This window comes from Brassica napus, chromosome C1, assembly GCF_020379485.1.
Source record: "Brassica napus cultivar Da-Ae chromosome C1, Da-Ae, whole genome shotgun sequence".
NCBI classification, from domain to species: domain Eukaryota; kingdom Viridiplantae; phylum Streptophyta; class Magnoliopsida; order Brassicales; family Brassicaceae; genus Brassica; species Brassica napus.
Genome location: NC_063444.1, coordinates 47861338 through 47868130, shown reverse-complemented (window position 1 = coordinate 47868130; position 6793 = coordinate 47861338). Strand labels below are relative to the sequence as shown.

The window sequence follows — 6793 nt, the reverse complement described above, 5'->3', positions numbered from 1 at the left end:
TTTTAGTTTATTTATTTACGAGCTCCACTACCACAAGCCAAAAAAAAAAGAAGAATTACATAAAAAGGAAGAAAAAAAACAGAGAAAACAAGAAGAAGAAAAGGACCAAGTTTATCGAACCCACTAGAGCTCAGCAGAGGAGCTCTCTAAACCAAAGGTTGGGAATGTTTTGCTTCTAACTTTACAGCAGTTATGTGAACATTCGATGGAAAGAAAACATTTAGATAACTTTATGTAAGTAATTAAATATTAATGGGAATTGTCATCCCAAGTTGCTTTCATGTGAATTCTCTCAGTATTAGTCAAACTAAGGTGCTCCCAATGTGCATTATGATGATGAGACAATGGTAATTGATAAATTAAACATATAAGATAATGATACTGATCATTATATGGCTGATAAGTGATAAACGCTATAGAAAAGAACTTGTAATCTTATAGATAACATTAAAATATTTTCTTAATAGAGTATTCATATGCCTAGGATCAAATGGGCTCTACTCTTCACATATACTTTTTATGGGAAGTGATTCTTATTATTCTGTATCTAATTTTTTTAAACAAAATTTAAACTAAAACAAGATGATCATAACAATGGCAGTAATATGACTATCAGACTATGACTATGATGAATTGATGATATGATATTTGAAAATTTGAGAAATGGTAGGCATGACTAAGGAGCGTGAGGATTTGGAGGTTTATTAAATTGACGAGCCAATCTCTATAAAACCATTAATTCGTAAGTTAAAAAGGTGTTAGAAGAGTTTAGGTGCAAAATCTATTTTTTAACAATGGCCGTCTCGTCCATTCTTTTTATTTTGTTCTAACTTTACTATTTGCAAAACACATTCTTTTTTTTTCTTTCATTTTGCTTGCACTATATCTAAGCATTATTCCAAGAATACTACATGAATGTATGATCGAGATTTCATTCTGAGTTCTGCACCAATCTGTACTTCATAAATAGCATATTCTTTTCTCCTTTTTACGAACATATAGCATATTTTGTTTTTCATTTTCGTATCTTTAAACGGGACAAGATAACTTGTCACTATAACGTAACAATTTTCTGCCGCACTAGATTTAAGGGTATACCTTTAAGTTTGCGATTTTTTGTTTGGATATATAGATTACTCGATGATCCATAGCAAATAATTGGTTAAACCATTATTCCGTTATATATATATATATATATATATATATATATATATATATATATATATATATATATATGTGTGTGCATTGTTGCAAATGCATTAGTGATAGAAGACGAAATTAGTGAATATAATATTTTCATAGCTGAAGCAATAGTAAAAACACAATTTATGAAATTCCATATCAAAGCGCAAAAGAAATATGTATATAGAGTAACTAGTGGTTGGCGAAAACAGTAGTGACTAGTGATGTACAAAATATTCCCTTTGATGTGTTTGCATGTCTGAACATTTGCTGCAACCTCTCAACCACCCTTTATTATATCCGGTCATGTACCAACTCTGATAGCATTGAATTTTGGTATTTTAAAACAAACAAAAAATATATAAGTAGAATACTGAAGTTTTCTCTGATCATGAAATATAATTCGAGACCATTATGGTTTCTATCTAGAAGCCGGAAGAGTATTGGATGAGCTTGTACTAGTGTTTGGAAGGGGAACTTCAAGCTTTCTTTCTAGCAATGCAGCATATATAGATTAGAGGCTATCCATAACCAAAGCCCAAGATAACTTCAGTTTTCATAATTATTTTGGCTTCCATAATTATCATGTGTGAAATTGTAGTTCAACATGAACTACATATATATGTAATGGAAACATAGTAGAAATATCTATAACCACAATGAATAAAAGATTTCAATGCGTCTTAGTGAATATACATACAGTATGAGTGGACTGTCAAATATTAAAGCAGTTGTGGAATAACTGAGTAAGAGCAACTAATTCAGTTTCATCTTAGAAATCAGAAATTTCTTGTACAAGTTGTATTCCGATTGATCATTTAAACTTTTTCGCTTATAGGATTTGCTTAGACATACTTGAGTCTTGACCATTCATAAAACAAACTTTTGTTAACAAATTCAAACAAAACGTAGTGCGTGTCTGCGACCAAGCAAAAAAAAAAAACGTAGTGCGTGGCTAATTCCTAAACGAAGGAGCTCAATGTGACCGGAACGTGGGTCTTCTCATGAAACGTAAGGCTGGTCAGAAAAAGGGCGTCAATATTCACGTCGGATTGGTCGGAAGAGACCGGCCATAAAGGAACGGTTCATCGCTATATGACAATTTAGCTTAAACTTCCTACTCGTTTTTCTTTATGGTTCTAACTTTTTTTCGTAAAGTTTCAGTTTTTTCATTATAATATTGTTCTTCATACACTTGCTTTTGCAACATGTATAGTTGGCCAATTTTTATACTTGATTATTCCATGTTGATAACCTTCCACTAAAATCATTTAAATAATTAAATCCTCTAGGAGCCGACCCATTTTGCACCCATAAAATCGAGAACCGCACACTCATTTTTACACGTATGTGAAGAAGAAACAAACACAAAAAGTGATTTAGGCCGACTCGATATTAATAGTTAACCAATGTTTACAACCTAATTAGGCCTAAACTTTGATCCAGATCTCCCTTGAAGCCCACAATCCGTGATTTTGATTTAGGCTTGGCCGCTTATCCAATAACCTTTTCAAACTTTAGTTAACCGTTAGCTAAATTGCACCCTACAAAAAAATTAGGGGTTATTTATCAAATAACCAAGAAAAAAAAAACAAAAATAGTTTTTTAGAGAGATAGTAGAGAAACGTTAAAAAAAAAGAGCTAGTAGAAAGCCATAAGAAGAGAAAAGAAGAGAGAGAATTTGATTTTGGTCTAGTTAGTTAATTTTGATTTTTCTGGGCTATTGGATGCAATTTCTGATAAATTTAACTAGGTGAACTGAACTGGCTCTATATAAAAAAAAATTCAAAATGAAATCTATTTGCATTGAAATTACTTAAAAGATTTAGCTACACATTTCCCAAGAAAATCAGCTATAAATTTCATACTTAGAGCATTTTCAAAAGACACTCTATAACTTCAAATTTGAAATTTCATATTTTTATTTGTATTTTGGTCCCTACAATTACACATCACATTTATAATTCATAAATATTTTCTTTTTTATTATTTTAATCGTTATAAAAATTATATCTCATAAATATTTTAAATTTTGTTTACAAAATTCAAGTTTACACATAAAATTAAATAAAACTTTAAAAGAAGATTTAAAATATTTAAAACTAGATTTAGATAACAAAAATATACAAAAAAAACTTAACAAAAAAACTTTTAAAAAATTACATGAAAACATAACTATTACACAAATTTAAATATTACAACACTAATAGTCAGGTAAGTTTGATCTGAAACCTTCAAAATTTTCAAATATTGTCTAATTTTTTTTGTGTAATTGAAGATGGTTGTTGTTGTGTCGATGATGTCTTTTCGTATATATCTTTATTTTTCATATTGAATATATTCATGAGTATTAATATCATCGATAAAAGTTAGTCTTTTAGCAATATTTTATGTTTCTCTTTTACTTTCTCTTGTTCTGATCTAATGTATTTACAAGTATTAATATCTCCCGATTTCAACAATTTTTATCTCTAATCTACAAATTAAAAATGAGGAGATCTATTTTTACTTCGAAATGCACTAGTAGATCATATATGCATTACGAAAATCACTTCATGGAATAATATGGTATTTTCTTGAAGTTTAATATTAATTAAGTTATTTTGTTTAAAATTTTATATAATATTTTATTAATTAATATTGTTGTAATATGTTTATATACGTGCTAGTTATTTACAAAGGTTTTATGAATTCAGTTTAGTCATGACAAATATAAAGACCATATTATAAAATACAAATAATTTTGAAGTTAAGTTTGAAGTTTTGTTTTTGTAGAAAAACAACTTTAAACTTCAAATGTAGAGTTTTGGAAACTTCAAAATAGAGTTCCTTTTTGGAGATGCTCTTAGTAACTGAAATGCTCTTAGTAACTGAAGTATAGAATCAGACCAAATTGTAATTAGTGTTCATCATATACATACTTGGTGAACATGAATTTTACAAAAAGAAAAGACTTGGTGGACATGATTTTGGGTCGTCGTCATATTTGAAAAATGTAAACGTCTGTGGTCATCGTCATTTTGTGTGGTTTATGTCTGTATATAAGTCGTCGAAAGGTCATTCTATTGATTCTATATTTTAGTGCTATGGTTTTATTTTTCCTAAATATTTTAGTGACATGTTAGCTCGAGTTATGAAATATTTGCATTCGGTGAAATTGTCTTTTTCATGACTGGTTTCACGTGTCATGTACTTCACATATAAAATCTTAAGTCAATTCGTAAGTGCAAGTAAGTACAAAACAAGATTCAGATCTGAGATCAATTTCATAATCTTCTGGAAATTATGAAAGATAATGAAATGTGAGAATGCTTTACGCTGTCGTTTACCCCTCTTTCTTCTACTGCTATTGCCGATTGCTTATCCTCCTCCTCCACTCCATCTTCTTATTTCCGCTTTTTTGAATCAGTTACTAAATTAGAAGTGTTAAGTAGATTTGTGTCACAAAAAGAAGAATAAAAAGAAGGAAATGTTAAGTAGATTTTGTTGGAATCAAGCTGTCATATAGCTCATATCTGTAGAAATAGTACATATGTGCATTGAGAATGCGTGGGTTAAATGAAATTAAAAAAAAAAAAATTTTGAAAATGACTTTAATTGAACCGTAAGATTTAAAAAATGTATAAATTTTAGATAAAGACAGAATGAAAAAAAAATGAATCATTCTTGGATAGCTGTATGTCTTGGTTCAAAAACAATGTGTTGCGGGCCTTTGAAAATCCTTAGATGCTCCACGAGTCCACATAATTGAACTGAATACATACAAAAGATTGAATCAGTAAATCACAAGAAAAGATCTAATGAATCCTTTTTGTTTAATCAAAGTCTCAGATGACTCTTTATGAACTAGAAGTCTAGAAATGCTTCATCAAGCTCACCTTCTTAATCCTCATTAGTTCAATCACGTGATGGTAACTGAAAAAGCACATGACTGATGCTTTAGATGTCTCGCTATCTTTGCATGCACTCCACTTGTTTTGGCTGACTACATGTCTCATTTCTTTCTCTGTCAGAATTTAGAGAATAACAGCAACATAAAGGAACCCAACAAAGCAAACATAAATATAAAAGAAAATATGGGGAGGGTACCGCTTCTCATGGACACTATGTTTCATCTTCTACTTGTTTTGATTCAGCTAATTGATTCAGGATTTACCATTATATCTACTTGTTTTTTGATTCAGTTAATGTATATATATACACGTGAAGTAATATACACACATACACGATGTGAACTTGCTTTATGCAGTCTTATCATCAGCATGTCAGTGAGTAATATACACGATGTGATCTTCTGCAATACCGACGCCTCATGCAACCCTACAACAAGAAATGCAGGATTAGCATAGATCTTTACGGACCACGCTTCAAAGGAGCTGAATCGTGGATCTAAGACACAAAGTTCAGTTATCCTCACCTTGTATGGGGGAAGCCCTTGCAGTCAGAGAAGCTCTACTCCACACAGCCTATCAAAACTATTCTCATATCTGTATTCGAACAGATTCTCAAGTGCTTGTTCAAGCAATCTCTTCTCACCGACACACACACGACAGAGCTCTACGGGGTCTTAGACGATATCGACGATCTATCGTTTTCTGTTTTCTTTCCCTTTGCATGTTGTCGTGTCGTTTCATTTTCATCCCAAGAGCTAATAATGGACCAGTGAATGGGCTTACGAAAGCTTGTTTTTCAATCCATATTGTTTTGGGCCTAAACTCATTTCACTTGTCTTCTTAAGTTTTAAATTAATGAATTTGTTGCTCAAAAAAAAGAGAGTAATATACACACATACACGATGTGAACTTTCTTTGTGCAGTCTTATCATCAGCATGTACGTACTATCTCTTGATGTATCGAGGTTTATATATATATAATTCAACTTCGTGTGTTGAGCGTAAATAAAAGGGACCGCTTATACGCTTTGTTCAGCCAAAACAGCCAAACAGCCAAACAATCAATGATATTTTTTGTTCAATTTCAACTTCTTTTTTACATGACCCACTACAAAAAGGTGAATTGAATAATTTATTTTTAATATTTTACTTTAGCTATAAATGATATAAATAACTTTTACATCATTTATAAAAATGATTCTAAAAATGGTTATACAAATAATTTATATTATTTTTAATTAAATGATGCCAATATTTATTATATTTGCGCCATTTATTTTAAGTGATGAGAATTTGTGTCATTCGAAAAAAATGATGTTAATGTATACATATTTTAGTATAAATGATGTAATTATCTGCAACATTTGATATAACTGATGTTGAATACAAGTATCACTTTCATATAATTGATGTTACAGTTAATATTATTTTTTGTAAATGATTCGTAACTGTAATTTTTTGATATAATGAAAAAATTGTTTTTAATAATCCTATTTTAGTTAAATAATAAATTTTCACTGATTAATTATTTTTCAGAAAAATATTTTTGATATGTATTAAGATTTCGATAACAAAACTACAATTCAAAATATTTTTTAAAAAAATATTAATACAGCAAGATACAAAAAAAAAACTAATTATCATTTACAAAAAAAATTAAAAATAAAAATAACAAATTAAATCCAACCAGTATAAACTTTCATCCATATTCACATATT

General features: G+C 29.7%; 1 long non-coding RNA gene across 2 annotated transcripts; it reads right to left on the bottom strand.

Annotated features, from left to right (window-relative positions):
- Positions 1 to 4367: 4367 nt before the first annotated feature.
- Positions 4368 to 6052, bottom strand: LOC106443477. Of its 2 annotated transcripts, XR_002662835.2 has the most exons (3): positions 5600 to 6052; positions 5061 to 5502; positions 4368 to 4934 (listed from the first exon to the last, which is right to left on the bottom strand). It is a non-coding gene; the product is annotated as an uncharacterized LOC106443477 (long non-coding RNA). The 2 variants fall into 2 exon arrangements; XR_007318092.1 differs by having other exon boundaries at positions 5061 to 6052.
- Between the last annotated feature and the right edge of the window lie 741 nt (positions 6053 to 6793).